Source organism: Pseudophryne corroboree, chromosome 3 (genome assembly GCF_028390025.1).
Source record: "Pseudophryne corroboree isolate aPseCor3 chromosome 3, aPseCor3.hap2, whole genome shotgun sequence".
Lineage (NCBI taxonomy): Eukaryota > Metazoa > Chordata > Amphibia > Anura > Myobatrachidae > Pseudophryne > Pseudophryne corroboree.
Window position 1 is genome coordinate 159,654,725 of NC_086446.1, and position 17,762 is coordinate 159,672,486.

General features: G+C 43.8%; 2 pseudogenes; both read left to right on the forward strand.

Moving 5' to 3' along the window:
* The first annotated feature begins 9,575 nt into the window (after positions 1-9,575).
* On the forward strand, positions 9,576-9,692 carry LOC134897437 (5S ribosomal RNA; annotated as a pseudogene).
* Positions 9,693-10,361: 669 nt separating this feature from the next.
* LOC134897124 (5S ribosomal RNA) lies at positions 10,362-10,479 on the forward strand (annotated as a pseudogene).
* The last annotated feature ends 7,283 nt before the right edge of the window (positions 10,480-17,762 follow it).

Sequence of the window (17,762 nt, forward strand, 5' to 3'; positions counted from 1 at the left end):
AAGCGGGCGGCCGCGCTCCTCACTGCAGCGGGACATCGTGAGAGGATACCAGGACAGCACTGGCCGCACACCTTGCGGCTGCGGTAACGGACACTAGACCATCAGGGTTTAATTGTGTTTATATATCTCTCTCCCAGAAAATTGTCAATTACTGCAGTAATACACCATACCTGCAGGAATAACATGTACAGTATTGTCCCATAGGACCACAAATTACTTATACTGTACCATTTTCCCGCTCATGCCCAAATGATTATGCACTAGATTAAGGTATTTAACCTTGATATCGACACTAGATTAATCAGCATACCACATCAGTGTGGTGTGCTTATGGTTAAATCTGACTTCAATGTTATTTGACATCAACACTAGATTAATCAGCATACCACATCAGTGTGGTGTATTTATGATAATATTTGAATTCAATGTTATCGCTATATTTCTTTCTTTATTTATGTATATATATATATATAGTCCAGCATGTCAGGCGGCACTCCGTTTATAATGGTAACTGCTAGTAAAGCCGGTGCCCTCCAGGAGGAATTAGGGCCAAGCCCCTCCAAAATGCACAAACACCAGTCAGGCGGCACTCACGGCGATAAATGAAGAAGCAGATGCCTTGCAGAGACAATCAACGTTTCAATGTATAAAATCATACATTTTCATCAGGACAACAAGACAATAAAACATACATACCTATATAGCCCTCTCCATCTGAGCATGGCGCCGTCCGCCCGCCGCAACCCGCTCCGTCCAATGACGTAATCCGCAAGCGCCGGCGTCCGGCGTCATGACAACCAGACGAAGCTCACTGAAACACACATGAAAAAACCGGATTGCAGTGAAACAGAATAAACAGACACTTAAGTGAACATAAAAAAATCTAAAACCTAATACCTAGTGTAACACATTTAAGATCATGATGCCTGGCTACAAACACTTTCTGAACAATTTCATTTAAGGACAACAACTATATATTAGTGGCATCAATCCCACATAGAGTACACTAGTGCGCCATGTGGGTAATTTACAACGATCCTGTCGACCTGAGTTATAGACAGTATTAATGGAACTATTTAATGACCAAACTAAACAAGAAAACTACATAAAAGAAAAAAAACTGAAAAAAATGGAGAACATGTAAACTCCCCACCAAACCATATCATTCACATATTACAACATAAATGCGATAATTAAGGTCCCAAAAGCAGATTAAATAAAGCATGCCAGCCCTTGATGTTCATTAAGGCCACGAGGAGACAAGGTATCTAAAAGAAAGATCCACTTTGCTTCCCTTTTTAATAATAAAAGGCCACGGTCTCCCCCCCGTTTGAGTGGGGGAATGTGGTCTATAATACGGTGTCTTAGCTGGGCTAGAGAATGACGTGCCTCAATAAAGTGACGCGCTACTGGCTGATCACTTTTTCCTGAGTTAAGCGCTGCCCTGATTGAAGACCTATGTGCCGCCATCCTCTTTGAAGGCACATTCCGTCTTGCCTACATAGTGTAGGCCACACGGACAGCTCAATAAGTACACTACAAATCTAGTGGTGCAAGTCACCCGATGTAAGATTCTAAACTTTTTCCCAGTGTATGGATGATGGAAGCTGTCTCCTGCAATCATGTGGCTGCACGTAGTGCAGCCCAAACACTTAAAACAACCCAACCGTGCCGGATTAAGAAAACCGGTCTCCCTACCACTATTCAATGGGGGAAATTGTATGTCAGTTTTCATGACATGATCCCTAATGTTCTTGCCCCTCCTATAGGCTGGCATGATCCTAGCATTATTCAGACTCTTCAATTGCTTGTCTGATCTAACTACTGGCCATAGGGATTTGCAGAGTTTGTTGACTTGATTACTCTGACAGTGAAACTTATTCACCCAAATCAAGCGATTCTCAATGTTTTTAACAGTAGGGGTAAGTGCAACAGATCTTGGAGTGGCAAGTACCTTTAATTTAGTCGCTAGAAGATCATCCAAAGGGTAACCTCTCTGATGGAACTTAGTCACCATGGAATCCAATGCAGGCTCAAACTCACTAGCATCATTAATGATTCTACGTACACGCAGCATCTGTGAAAAAGGCAAACCCCTTTTAAGGGGTAACGGATGATGGCTAGTAGCCAACAACATATTATTTCTGTCAGTTGGCTTCACAAACAGTCCAGTGTTAACCTTTCCATCGTTGATGGTAATGCATACATCCAGGAAATTAACGCTCCTCTGGTCAATGGTATATATGAGTTTCACAGGGGAGTCTGACGCGTTATGCACGACAATCAAAGACTCCAACTCATCCCGTGATCCCCCCCAAAGGACTAAAAGATCATCAATAAATCTTACATAAAGTATGATCTTGCTGCGAATATCCGGACATTTAAAAAACAAGGTTTCCTCCACTGCGAACATGAAACAGTTCGCAAATGAAGGGGCCACGTTACTTCCCATGGCACACCCTTGGAGTTGGAGGTAGTATGCATTATTAAACATAAAGTAATTGCGTTGGAGTGTCAATTCCAACAACCGCATGAAAAGGTTAACACCAGGACCCTTGTACAAAGGATTCCCCTCTATTACAGATCTCACAGCTGATAGCCCCTCCTGATGGGGTATACAAGTGTACAGGCTCTTAACATCAATGGTGGCCAAAAAACAACCCCTTGGAATATCCCCAAGCTCCTCCAATCTTTTTAGGAGCATGGTGGTATCCTTAAGGTATGATTCCTTGGCCTGCACACATGGCTGCAAAAAATGATCCAAGTACATAGAAATTTTCTGGTACATGGAACCCCTAGCCGATATAATGGGCCTAGCAGGGGGGCACTGAGCATCCTTGTGGATCTTAGGAAGCGAGTAAAGCAAAGGAATTACAGGAAACCGAGTGATCAGGGCATCACATGTAGATTGTAAAATTAGGCCATCAGAGACCGCATTAGTCAAGATGTGATCCAATTCCTCCTTAAACCGTGGAGTGGGATCTGCAGAGAGTCTGCAGTAGACACTGATATCACCCAGTTGTTTATCTAATTCCAACACGTAGTCGGATACGTTCTGTATAACAATGGCCCGCCCTTATCGGTGGGCCTGATGACAATGTCATCATAATTACCGAGCGATTTCAGTGCCTCCCACTCCTCACGGGAAAGGTTGGAATGTGTCTTAGTGGATATGGAAGTAAGCTGTTGCACTGAACTATCCAAAGTGCGACAAAAGACTTTAATAGACTGATTGTGAGAGACAGGATCAAATCTGGATTTTTTCCGTAATGATGGCGGCAAGTCGCCACATGAGTCCACTTTCGTAGACTTGTCGTTGAAATACTCTTTAAGGCGTAATTGTCTCCCCAGTTTGTATTGTTCGATCTTCCACTCAAAGGGGTCAAACCGGTTGGTGGGTACAAAGTTTAATCCTTTAGATAACACCAAGGTTTCCATAGGTGTGAGGGTTCTCTCGGAAAGGTTGAATATTACTTGGTCTTCTTCTTGTACCGGGGACGGCCTGCCCCTCGACCTTTTGTTCTGGCCCCCCCTCCGCGTACGTTGCCTGCGGGGTTTAGCAGTTGAGCTCTTGTGAGCACCCCTAAAGGGGGACGACCTGAGAGATTCCCTTGTGTATCCACCTCACTTGCTGAGCCATTCCCATCTGTAGAGGTGTCAGTATCAAGCGCAACTTGATTATTATAATTGGGATAGCGTCGTCTATTAAATCTAGCTGGATTAGACGTGCCAGTGATCCATGGATATACTTGTTTACGGGTATAATCCATATTGACTTTCTCAAGTTTGTGTCGCTTATATTGGATAAGATCTTTCCTATATTTGTCCAATTGTGTGGATAAACTGCCCAGCCAATCATTGGACTGGTCTGCCGTAAGCGTAGATTTATGAGAAAGTTCAAACGTCTCTATTTGGGATCTAATACTGGCCAATTCACGGGTAACTTCCTCTATCACCAGCAGGATTAAGTCGTACGAACACTTGTTCAAAATAGAGATCCATTTTTTGCAGAAAGATGCGTTGAAGCGGCCAATGGTGGGCACATTCTTAATCCGAAAACCCCGGGGAATTTTCCCATCCCGGTGGTAATCGGACAGTGTTACACCGTGGTAGTAGTAATCCAACTCCCGCTTCTTTAATTTTAATAGATCTCTAAACAAGTGCAAGTTATCAACGTCACCACTCGTAGTGCTCAGTTTGTCTTTAAAGCGAATGGAATCAGCGTCCCCATCTGAGTAGCTGAAAGTCTCACCTTGTGTGAGATCAATAACAGCCAGTAATGCATCCAGGTCTGTGTCTATGTGTGAGGTCATAGTTCCAAATACTGTGCTGTATCCAGATCGGTGTTACTTGTATCACCCAAAGTGAAACCAAAGAGACTTTAGTGAGCTAAAAACACGTCCAACCAGATCAGAGCTGGGGAAAAAAAGAGATAACAGGTGCCTTCCACAGGTTCATTCAAACAAGTATGTCTGTGAACAAACCATAATAGTCCAGCATGTCAGGCGGCACTCCGTTTATAATGGTAACTGGTAAATTACCCACATGGCGCACTAGTGTACTCTATGTGGGATTGATGCCACTAATATATAGTTGTTGTCCTTAAATGAAATTGTTCAGAAAGTGTTTGTAGCCAGGCATCATGATCTTAAATGTGTTACACTAGGTATTAGGTTTTAGATTTTTTTATGTTCACTTAAGTGTCTGTTTATTCTGTTTCACTGCAATCCGGTTTTTTCATGTGTGTTTCAGTGAGCTTCGTCTGGTTGTCATGACGCCGGACGCCGGCGCTTGCGGATTACGTCATTGGACGGAGCGGGTTGCGGCGGGCGGACGGCGCCATGCTCAGATGGAGAGGGCTATATAGGTATGTATGTTTTATTGTCTTGTTGTCCTGATGAAAATTTATGATTTTATACATTGAAACGTTGATTGTCTCTGCAAGGCATCTGCTTCTTCATTTATCGCCGTGAGTGCCGCCTGACTGGTGTTTGTGCATTTTGGAGGGGCTTGGCCCTAATTCCTCCTGGAGGGCACCGGCTTTACTAGCAGTTACCATTATAAACGGAGTGCCGCCTGACATGCTGGACTATTATGGTTTGTTCACAGACATACTTGTTTGAATGAACCTGTGGAAGGCACCTGTTATCTCTTTTTTTTCCCAGCTCTGATCTGGTTGGACGTGTTTTTAGCTCACTAAAGTCTCTTTGGTTTCACTTTGGGTGATACAAGTAACACCGATCTGGATACAGCACAGTATTTGGAACTATGACCTCACACATAGACACAGACCTGGATGCATTACTGGCTGTTATTGATCTCACACAAGGTGAGACTTTCAGCTACTCAGATGGGGACGCTGATTCCATTCGCTTTAAAGACAAACTGAGCACTACGAGTGGTGACGTTGATAACTTGCACTTGTTTAGAGATCTATTAAAATTAAAGAAGCGGGAGTTGGATTACTACTACCACGGTGTAACACTGTCCGATTACCACCGGGATGGGAAAATTCCCCGGGGTTTTCGGATTAAGAATGTGCCCACCATTGGCCGCTTCAACGCATCTTTCTGCAAAAAATGGATCTCTATTTTGAACAAGTGTTCGTACGACTTAATCCTGCTGGTGATAGAGGAAGTTACCCGTGAATTGGCCAGTATTAGATCCCAAATAGAGACGTTTGAACTTTCTCATAAATCTACGCTTACGGCAGACCAGTCCAATGATTGGCTGGGCAGTTTATCCACACAATTGGACAAATATAGGAAAGATCTTATCCAATATAAGCGACACAAACTTGAGAAAGTCAATATGGATTATACCCATAAACAAGTATATCCATGGATCACTGGCACGTCTAATCCAGCTAGATTTAATAGACGACGCTATCCCAATTATAATAATCAAGTTGCGCTTGATACTGACACCTCTACAGATGGGAATGGCTCAGCAAGTGAGGTGGATACACAAGGGAATCTCTCAGGTCGTCCCCCTTTAGGGGTGCTCACAAGAGCTCAACTGCTAAACCCCGCAGGCAACGTACGCGGAGGGGGGGCCAGAACAAAAGGTCGAGGGGCAGGCCGTCCCCGGTACAAGAAGAAGACCAAGTAATATTCAACCTTTCCGAGAGAACCCTCACACCTATGGAAACCTTGGTGTTATCTAAAGGATTAAACTTTGTACCCACCAACCGGTTTGACCCCTTTGAGTGGAAGATCGAACAATACAAACTGGGGCGACAATTACGCCTTAAAGAGTATTTCAACGACAAGTCTACGAAAGTGGACTCATGTGGCGACTTGCCGCCATCATTACGGAAAAAATCCAGATTTGATCCTGTCTCTCACAATCAGTCTATTAAAGTCTTTTGTCGCACTTTGGATAGTTCAGTGCAACAGCTTACTTCCATATCCACTAAGACACATTCCAACCTTTCCCGTGAGGAGTGGGAGGCACTGAAATCGCTCGGTAATTATGATGACATTGTCATCAGGCCCGCCGATAAGGGCGGGGCCATTGTTATACAGAACGTATCCGACTACGTGTTGGAATTAGATAAACAACTGGGCGATATCAGTGTCTACTGCAGACTCTCTGCAGATCCCACTCCACGGTTTAAGGAGGAATTGGATCACATCTTGACTAATGCGGTCTCTGATGGCCTAATTTTACAATCTACGTGTGATGCCCTGATCACTCGGTTTCCTGTAATTCCTTTGCTTTACTCGCTTCCTAAGATCCACAAGGATGCTCAGTGCCCCCCTGCTAGGCCCATTATATCGGCTAGGGGTTCCATGTACCAGAAAATTTCTATGTACTTGGATCATTTTTTGCAGCCATGTGTGCAGGCCAAGGAATCATACCTTAAGGATACCACCATGCTCCTAAAAAGATTGGAGGAGCTTGGGGATATTCCAAGGGGTTGTTTTTTGGCCACCATTGATGTTAAGAGCCTGTACACTTGTATACCCCATCAGGAGGGGCTATCAGCTGTGAGATCTGTAATAGAGGGGAATCCTTTGTACAAGGGTCCTGATGTTAACCTTTTCATGCGGTTGTTGGAATTGACACTCCAACGCAATTACTTTATGTTTAATAATGCATACTACCTCCAACTCCAAGGGTGTGCCATGGGAAGTAACGTGGCCCCTTCATTTGCGAACTGTTTCATGTTCGCAGTGGAGGAAACCTTGTTTTTTAAATGTCCGGATATTCGCAGCAAGATCATACTTTATGTACGATTTATTGATGATCTTTTAGTCCTTTGGGGGGGATCACGGGATGAGTTGGAGTCTTTGATTGTCGTGCATAACGCGTCAGACTCCCCTGTGAAACTCATATATACCATTGACCAGAGGAGCGTTAATTTCCTGGATGTATGCATTACCATCAACGATGGAAAGGTTAACACTGGACTGTTTGTGAAGCTAACTGACAGAAATAATATGTTGTTGGCTACTAGCCATCATCCGTTACCCCTTAAAAGGGGTCTGCCTTTTTCACAGATGCTGCGTGTACGTAGAATCATTAATGAGGCTAGTGAGGTTGAGCCTGCATTGGATTCCATGGTGACTAAGTTCCATCAGAGAGGTTACCCTTTGGATGATCTTCTAGCGACTAAATTAAAGGTACTTGCCACTCCAAGATCTGTTGCACTTACCCCTACTGTTAAAAACATTGAGAATCGCTTGATTTGGGTGAATAAGTTTCACTGTCAGAGTAATCAAGTCAACAAACTCTGCAAATCCCTATGGCCAGTAGTTAGATCAGACAAGCAATTGAAGAGTCTGAATAATGCTAGGATCATGCCAGCCTATAGGAGGGGCAAGAACATTAGGGATCATGTCATGAAAACTGACATACAATTTCCCCCATTGAATAGTGGTAGGGAGACCGGTTTTCTTAATCCGGCACGGTTGGGTTGTTTTAAGTGTTTGGGCTGCACTACGTGCAGCCACATGATTGCAGGAGACAGCTTCCATCATCCATACACTGGGAAAAAGTTTAGAATCTTACATCGGGTGACTTGCACCACTAGATTTGTAGTGTACTTATTGAGCTGTCCGTGTGGCCTACACTATGTAGGCAAGACGGAATGTGCCTTCAAAGAAAGGATGGCGGCACATAGGTCTTCAATCAGGGCAGCGCTTAACTCAGGAAAAAGTGATCAGCCAGTAGCGCGTCACTTTATTGAGGCACGTCATTCTCTAGCCCAGCTAAGACACCGTATTATAGACCACATTCCCCCACTCAAACGGGGGGGAGACCGTGGCCTTTTATTATTAAAAAGGGAAGCAAAGTGGATCTTTCTTTTAGATACCTTGTCTCCTCGTGGCCTTAATGAACATCAAGGGCTGGCATGCTTTATTTAATCTGCTTTTGGGACCTTAATTATCGCATTTATGTTGTAATATGTGAATGATATGGTTTGGTGGGGAGTTTACATGTTCTCCATTTTTTTCAGTTTTTTTTCTTTTATGTAGTTTTCTTGTTTAGTTTGGTCATTAAATAGTTCCATTAATACTGTCTATAACTCAGGTCGACAGGATCGTTGTAAATTACCCACATGGCGCACTAGTGTACTCTATGTGGGATTGATGCCACTAATATATAGTTGTTGTCCTTAAATGAAATTGTTCAGAAAGTGTTTGTAGCCAGGCATCATGATCTTAAATGTGTTACACTAGGTATTAGGTTTTAGATTTTTTTATGTTCACTTAAGTGTCTGTTTATTCTGTTTCACTGCAATCCGGTTTTTTCATGTGTGTTTCAGTGAGCTTCGTCTGGTTGTCATGACGCCGGACGCCGGCGCTTGCGGAATTCGTCATTGGACGGAGCGGGTTGCGGCGGGCGGACGGCGCCATGCTCAGATGGAGAGGGCTATATAGGTATGTATGTTTTATTGTCTTGTTGTCCTGATGAAAATGTATGATTTTATACATTGAAACGTTGATTGTCTCTGCAAGGCATCTGCTTCTTCATTTATCGCCGTGAGTGCCGCCTGACTGGTGTTTGTATATATATATATATATATACATTTTTTTGTCTCTCCTAAGAGGATACTACAAGATTTTGTGCATCTTACATGAGCCAGCCTTGAGCTCAAAACTAACACATGATCATTTATCAATTTGGTTTCCTTTCAGGGAACGAGCAACGGAGCATTATTTGTTATTTAATCTTTTGCGAGCCAGCCTTGAGCTCTTAATTTATCAGTCAATTGGTTCAGCTCTGTATGTACAGTACACAAACTTTCTATTATTTTTCTGTAAGCACTTATTTGTAATACTCCACATTTATTGTTAGTGTATTATAGTGCGTTACAGAAATACTTGTAAATTTCATCAGAACCCTGATTGTTTATCTCTTATCAGAAGACACATATCCTGTATTTACATATTTATTTTTCCAAATTTCTTCTATTTTTTTCATTGTGTCTTTTCTTCTCCATCCTTAAACTATCCATACACACTCTTATCTGGAAATACCATTTCAGACTATTTTTAGTCTTTATTAGATGTGAAGTACAGAAAACAGAGTGCGTCTTTCCATTCATTCATATTTCCTTCATATTGGCCCACGGCCATACTACCCTGAATACGCCCGATCTTGTCCGATCTCGGAAGCTAAGCAGGTATGGCCTGGTCAGTACTAGGAAGGGGAACCGCCTGAGAATACCAGGTGCATGGGCATGAGCGGGAAAATGGTACAGTATAAGTAATTTGTGGTCCTATGGGACGATACTGTACATGTTATTCCTGCAGGTATGGTGTATTACTGCAGTAATTGACAATTTTCTGGGAGAGAGATATATAAACACAATTAAACCCTGATGGTCTAGTGTCCGTTACCGCAGCCGCAAGGTGTGCGGCCAGTGCTGTCCTGGTATCCTCTCACGATGTCCCGCTGCAGTGAGGAGCGCGGCCGCCCGCTTCCGGACTGGGCGTTGCCGCAATGACGTCACTGAGGACGTTCTCGACGTACGTTTCACCTGATTGGGCTTGGTCACGAGAGCGACGTGACGTCTTTGATGCAACGCCCAGTCCGGAAGCGGGCGGCCGCGCTCATCACTGCAGCGGGACATCGTGAGAGGATACCAGGACAGCACTGGCCGCACACCTTGCGGCTGCGGTAACGGACACTAGACCACCAGGGTTTAATTGTGTTTATATATCTCTCTCCCAGAAAGTTGGAAACTTGTCAATTACTGCAGTAAGTTTTTCAAGGAAAAGACTTATTTTCTACACTCTCACTTCTGGAAAAACTTTTTTGGACTATTCATGGTTCTGATTTATGTACAGTACAGATAGTAGAAGTGGCCTCCATCCCCACCTTCTTTTCTTCCTTCTATCTTAACTACGGCCCGCGGCCATACTACCCTGAATACGCCCGATCTTGTCCGATCTCGGAAGCTAAGCAGGCATGGCCTGGTCAGTATCAGGAAGGGAAACCTCCTGAGAATACCAGGTGCAGTGGGCCTTTATCCCAAAGGAAACCTTCAACACATTCAAATCATTGTTCTTCTCACCTCTTTGGTACTCAAATCTTGAGATTAACATTGTAACCACAATACGTTACCAGTCATACCTACATTTAGGGCATGTACAGTGATTTTTCTGGATACCTTTGATTCCAATTGGACCATATGGCATCCATAATTTCATATATATATATAGAGAGAGAGAGAGAGAGATAATATATTATTTTCTTTGATATTTTCACCTTTTTCAATTATCTTGTACCTCATGTGTTAAAAAGGTAAACAAGTTTTTTATTAGCAAACATTAGACATGAGTCTCAAATTTAGTTTCCATTAGTTCTTTTATTCAAGAAACAATTAAAGGTTAAGTTTTATTTCATTTCTTTCTTTTATACATACCACATTGATTACACCAAATGAGTGCTCCCAAACAAGGGTTTTTTGTCTTTTCTCTCCTTTCCAATTGTATTCCAAAAACCTTACAATATTGTTTTTAGGCCAAAAGGTTGCACCGAGGTACTTGGATGACTAAGCTAAGCAACACAAGTGGGCGGCACAAACACCTGGCCCATCTAGGAGTGGCACTGCAGTGGCAGACAGGATGGCAGTTTTAAAAACTAGGCCCCAAAGAGCACATAATGCAAAGAAAAAAAAATAGGTGCAAGATGGAATTGTCTTGGGCCCTCCCACCCACCCTTATGTTGTTTAAACAGGACATGCACAGTTTAACAATCCATCATTTCAGCGACAGGTGGTCCCCCTGGAAAAAGCTTGCTAAATTCTCTGAATCATAGCTAGCTACAAACATACCACCTCCTTCTTTGATGACTTTTCACATTATGAGAAGAGGCAAGAGGAAGAGGACAGTGTCAAGGAGGTGATTAAAAATTAGAGAGGCACACGCAATCACGAACAACACACAGGCTTTAACCTCCACTCCTATATTGGTGTGGAACAGAAAGGACTTCAACCAAGCAAATATATAATTATTAATTACCACATTACTGGACAAACTGAAAAACTAGGGGCCAAAGCCTCCAAAATTGTACACCCTTCTCCATGTTCTGAGATTAAGATAATCTCGGATTTAATGCTGGGATGCAAATAAACTGGTGTGTATCACAGTATCAAGATTGGATAAGTCTCCACAGAGTCTGGAGACTTATTTTGTGAAAATCTTGTGGGTTTCTTTTTTTCCATTTTTTTATTGCATTTTTATTTACATATTTTGTGGCAGATGCCTTATTTTAGTTTTTCACAGCTCCCAGCTACACGCATGTAAGCATACCTGTATGTCCCATTTACACGCATGTGAGCATACCTGTGTGTCTCTTTTATTTTATTCCTATTTTTAAATAAAGCAGCCCCTTAGATGTTTTAGCAGCCCCTCCTGAGCCCCCACAACAGCCCGAGATGGGGTAAGTTGAGTTTGGGTGGGTTCGGTAAAGTACTAAGCACGACTGTGTTGTGATTTTTTTTGTTATTGAGCCCCTGCTCTACAGTTGAAACTCATTTCATACTATAAGTAGAACTGTGCCCACAGCATGCCTCAACCTGGCAAGCCAGACATCTTCCTGGCTGTAAGCCACCATGGGACTCCATGCTGAGACTTATTCAGTAACTGTTTGTGCCTCACAGGAGCTCCTGGCCCATCTAGTGCTGCAGTGCAATGGAAAGCTGCTGTAATGCAAGATCAGTGAAATTCTGTTCTTCTAACACCGCAAGGTCTTGCGATAACCCTACGCAGCCCTTAGGAAAAGAAGGTTCCTGTACAACAAATGCGCATCTTCTAAATAAATAATCCCAAAATGTGGAACATCAATAAAAAAATCAAAATTAAGGTTGACTAATTGGAGCCATTCATTTGAGTGAGTCCCTAACATGAAATAATTGAGAAGAACCTCTCTCTAATGCTCTGGCAGAAAATCTCACTTTCACCTCTCCGACAGTTGCGCTGGATTATGATTCAGTCTCTTCTGAGTCATACTGACTTTGGCCACAAATGTGGTCTCTCCCAACTTTATTTAAAAACACTTCGGCAATTTCCATCTCCACCTTTGCAGCTGTTTTCACAAATCTGTTTGTGATTTTGAAGCTTGTTTCATATCTGCTCTAGACTTTAATTTAAACCTAGGATCAAGTACAACAGCACCCCTGGAATTATACGGCGGCACCCCTGGATTATACAGCATAGGTAGCACCCCTGGAGAATTACACAGCACAGCAGTCAGGCAACAACACCCCTGGACTTAAACGGCAGTGGGGCAGCAGCCCTGGACTGATAGGGCAGAGGGACAGCACTCCATATAGGGTAGCACCCCTGGAATGATGTGGCAAAGAAAAGACGTGCATGATGGAATTGTCCTTGGACCCTCCAACCCACCCTTAAGCAGGACATGCACACTTTAACAAACCAATCATTTCAGCGACAGGGCCTGCCACACGACTGTGGCTGAAATTATTGGTTTGTTTGGGCCCCCACCAAAAAAGAAGCAATTAATCTCTCCTTGCACAAGCTGGCTCTACAGTTGCAAGATGTCGTCCTCATCCTCAGATCCCCCCCTTCAGTGTTTACATCCTCACAGAGAAATAATATTCAAACCACATCATTTAGGTGTCAGTGGACTGCTTACGCTATTATCCAAAGTTTTTGAACTTGACAATGACTTATGATGAATGCGCTGCAGGTGACGTATAAGGGAAGATGTTCCTATGTGGTTAACGTCCTTACCCCTACTTATTATGGATTGACAAAGGCAAAAGATGGCTTGTTGTCCGGATTTGTGGAGAAATAATTCCACACCGAAGAGGTGGCTTTTTGGATATTTTGCCCAGGCATGACAATAGCCTTTTCATCCCATGGCCAACAACTGTCTCCACTGGTGCCTTATTCAAACAAACCAGATTTCCATCAGAATCCTCATCGTCAACTTCCTCCGCAGCTCCAGCTACACCCATATCCTCCTCATCCTGGTGTACTTCTACAGTGACATCCTCAATCTCAATATCAGCAACTGGACTGGCGGTGCTCCTCCCAGCACTTGCAGAGGGCGTGGAAATGGTGGTAGGAGCCTCCTCTTCCCATACAGTGTTGTGAAGGTCAGGTCTAGACATCCCAAATGGCGACAGTCAGGACAACACCCCTAACAGCACCACAGTGACTGGAGCAGCCCCCCTACAGAGCACACACTGACCCACCCGATGCCACCACCCACAGAGAGACAGTGGTCTTTCTCCCTCACTCTCCAAGTCCGGAGTAAAAATGGCGGTGATGCAACTGTTTATATGGAATCCAAAGCCCGCGAGAATCCGACAACAGGATGATGATGTTTTGCCTCGTTCTGGTTTCCGAGTCTGGTGAGAAGTCCTGAGCCAGACTCGGATCCGGGCTCAGAACGGGATGTTCGGGGAGTTCAGTTCTCTGAGAACCAAACCCACTCATCTCTAATTACATTATGTGCTGCCATCTGCTGGTGTGTATATGTATCTACAGTATGCCTCCATTTGGCCAAAAGCAGAATTTATGTCTGCTTAGTATAAATAATGGATTGCAGTATTTTAGGGATAACTACCTGTATGTCCACTGTCGATAGTGTTGGTGGCATAAACTATTGATAGTAGATAACTATTCAATGGCTTTACCACTGGTGTTTTCACACATGCGCATCAAAATACTGTGTTTAAGAGAGTGGGAATAGTCCCTGTTAGTCGGCATGCCGTCTGTCAGGCTCTGAATCGTCCGGGATCCCAGCGTCGGTATAGTGACCGGCGGGGTCACATAACTACATACATAACACACACACACACACATATATATATATATATATATATATATTCAGTCAGGTCCATAAATATTGGGACATCGACACAATTCTCATATTTTGGGCTCTATACACCACCACAATGGATTTGAAATGAAACAAACAAGATGTGCTTTAACTGCAGACTTTGCATTTTAATTTGAGGGTATTTACATCTAAATCAGGTGAACAGTGTAGGAATTACAACGGTTTCTATATGTGAAGTCTGGAACTCAGAGATATCACCAGACGCTGGGTTTCACCCCTGGTGATGCTCTGCCAACGGCAAGCAGGAGCGGGGCAGGTGAGTATTGTTTTTTTTGTGTGTGTGTGTGTGTGTGTGTGTAAGCGGCGCTACCAGGGGGCACAAATCAGGGGGTACAACTACTGTGGGCAAATATACATGGGGCACTACTACTGTGGGCAAATATACAGGGGGCACAACTACTGTGGGCAAATCTACAAGGGGCACAACAACTGGGGGCAAATCTACAGGGGCATAACTACTGGGGGCACAGCTACAGGGGGCACAACTACAGGGGGCACAACTACAGGGGGCACAACTACTGGAGGCAAATCTACAGGGAGCAAATCTACAGGGAGAACAACTACTGAGGGCGCAACTACGGGGGGCACAGCTACAGGGGGCACAGCTACTGGGGGCAAATCTACAGGGAGCAAATCTATAGGGGGCTCAGCTACTGGGGGCACAACTACTGAGGGCACAACTACGGGGGCACACCTACAGGGGGCACAACTACTGGGGGCAAATCTACAGGGAGCAAGTCTACAAGGGGCTCAGCTACAGGGGCACAACTACTGGGGGCAAATCTACAGGGGCACAGCTACAGTGGGCACAACTACAGGTGGCAAATCTACTGAGGGCAAAACTACAGGGGGCACAACTACTGGGGGCACAACTACGGGGGCACAGCTACAGGGGGCACAACTACTGGGTCCATAACTACAGGCGCCATAACTGTGGCCATGCCCCTTCCCTATGAAGCCACGCTCCTTTTTTGGGGTGCGCAATATGTTTCACCTGCGGGTATGTGTGTGTGTGTGGGGGGGGGGCGCCAAAGGAAACATTTGCTCTGAGTGCCACAAGGTCTAGAACCGGCCCAGGTGGCCAAGCCCCCAATTCAGTACAGGGGAGGGGGGCACCGAAACATACCTTGCTCCAGGCACCATGACACCTTGCTACACCACTGGGTATGTTTTGGATCATGAGAAGTTCCTTTCCTTCTCCATACTCTTCTCTTCCCATCACTGTGGTACAAATTGATCTTTGTCTCATCTGTCCATAGGATGTTGTTCCAGGACTGTAAAGGCTTTTTCAGATGTTGTTTGTCAAACTCTAATCTGGACTTCCTGTTTTTGTGGCTCACCAATGGTTTACATCTTGTGGTGAACCCTCTATATTCACTCTTGTGAAGTCTTCTCTTGATTGTTGACTTTGACACATATACACCTACCTCCTGGAGAGTGTTCTTGATCTGGGCAACTGTTGTGAAGGGGTTTTTCTTCACCAGGGAAATAATTCATCTGTCATCCACCACAGTTGTTTTCCGTAGTCTTCCGGGTCTTTTGGTGTTGCTGAGCTCTCCGGTGCGTTCTTTCTTTTTAAGAATGTTCCAAACAGTTGATTTGGCCACACCTAATGTTTTTGTTATCTCTCTGATGGGTTTGCTTTGATTTTTCAGCCTAATGATGGCTTGTTTCACTGATAGCGGCAGCTCTTTGGATCTCATATTGAGAGTCGACAGCAACAGATTCCAAATGCAAATTTCACACCTGGAATCTAATCCAGACCTTTTAATTGGTGATGAAATAATGAGGGAATAGCCCACTCCTGTCCATGAAATAGCTTTTGAGTCGACTATCCCATTACTTTTGGTCCCTTAAAAAGTGGGAGGCACATATAGTAACCGTTGTAATTCCTACACTGTTCACCTGATGTGGATGTAAATACCCTCAAATTAAAGCGGAAAGTCTGCAGTTAAAGCACATCTTGTTTGTTTCATTTCAAATCCATTGTGGTGGTGTATAGAGACCAAAATATGAGAATTGAGTTAATGTCCCAATATTTATGGACCTGACTGTGAAAAAATAGTGACAATAGCGCTAATGCAAATGAACAAATTAGTGATTGTAAGTGAGGATTCTAAGAACAATGTGAGCTGCAAAAGAATATATAAAATACAAAAAATATATATACGTTCTTATTATACAGGTGCACTCCCTGATTTTCTCAGTGGCTGCTTTATTAGTCAAATCCAACAGTACCTTTTGGAAAGATAATCTGTAACCAATAATGGCAAAAAGCGCCTCCTAGTGCAATATGAAAAGGTTTCACTGTGAATCTGATTACGGAATAATAGACACACGTACCATATTTTAAGGCAAAAAGTTTTACTCCTTTGCCCTACAAAAGCTTAGTTGGATTTCACAATCAAGCCCAATGGCTGTAGACAAATGTAATTTAAGTTTTAAAAGGGGATTTGAATAACAGGAACTGCAATGGATATCTAAACAGACAGGAATCCTCAACGCATTTGGTTCATCCAAATGTATTTAGGACTTCATCAGGAGGAAGACGAAATGCATTGAGGATTCCTGTCTGTTGCCAGTCCGGTTGCTTCATCAGGAGGATGATGAAACGCATTGAGGATTCCTGTCCAGTGCCCACGCAGTCGCTGCGCCCCCCCCCCCCGAACAGCCAAAAATGGCGGCCCCCTCCCGACCAGCGACCGCTTCTGCCTGTCAATCAGGCAGAAGCAATCGCTAGGCAAGGATGGCCGTCGGCCGTCTGGCATGTGCAGTTCTGACCTGAACACTGCGCTGCGAAGAACTGCACCGAGGTCAGAATGACCCCCATTATTGTGTGTAGAGCATAAAATGGTGTCAGGGGCATAACTGTATGTGGCATAATGTGTAATGGGCGTTACAGTGTATGGCGTAATGTGTGGCATAATGTGGAATGGGCATTACGGTGTGTAGAATAATGTGGAATGGGAATTACAGTGTGTGGAATAATGTGGAATGGGCATTTTGTTGTGTGGCATAATGTGTAAGGGGCATTACTGTAAGGAACAAAAATGTTCTTGTTTTTCCTGTGTTGTATAGGGGGGCTCTACCTGGCTTAATATGTACTACTGTGCGGTGTAATGTGAATTGGTACTATTCTGTGGTCACGCCTCTTTCCCATGAAGCCACGCCCCTATTTTTGGACACGCGAGCACTAACCCTTTCCTTTTTCCATACCCCCCCACTTCAAAATTTCCACTTCGACCACTGTGTATGTGTGTATATATATATATATATATATACACACACACACACACACACACACACACACACACACACACACACACACATATCTAATGTATTGTGTCAGCTATTTCAATAAACATTATGGAAAAAAATAAATAAGATTTTAAACCTACCGGTAAATCTTTTTCTCCTAGTCCGTAGAGGATGCT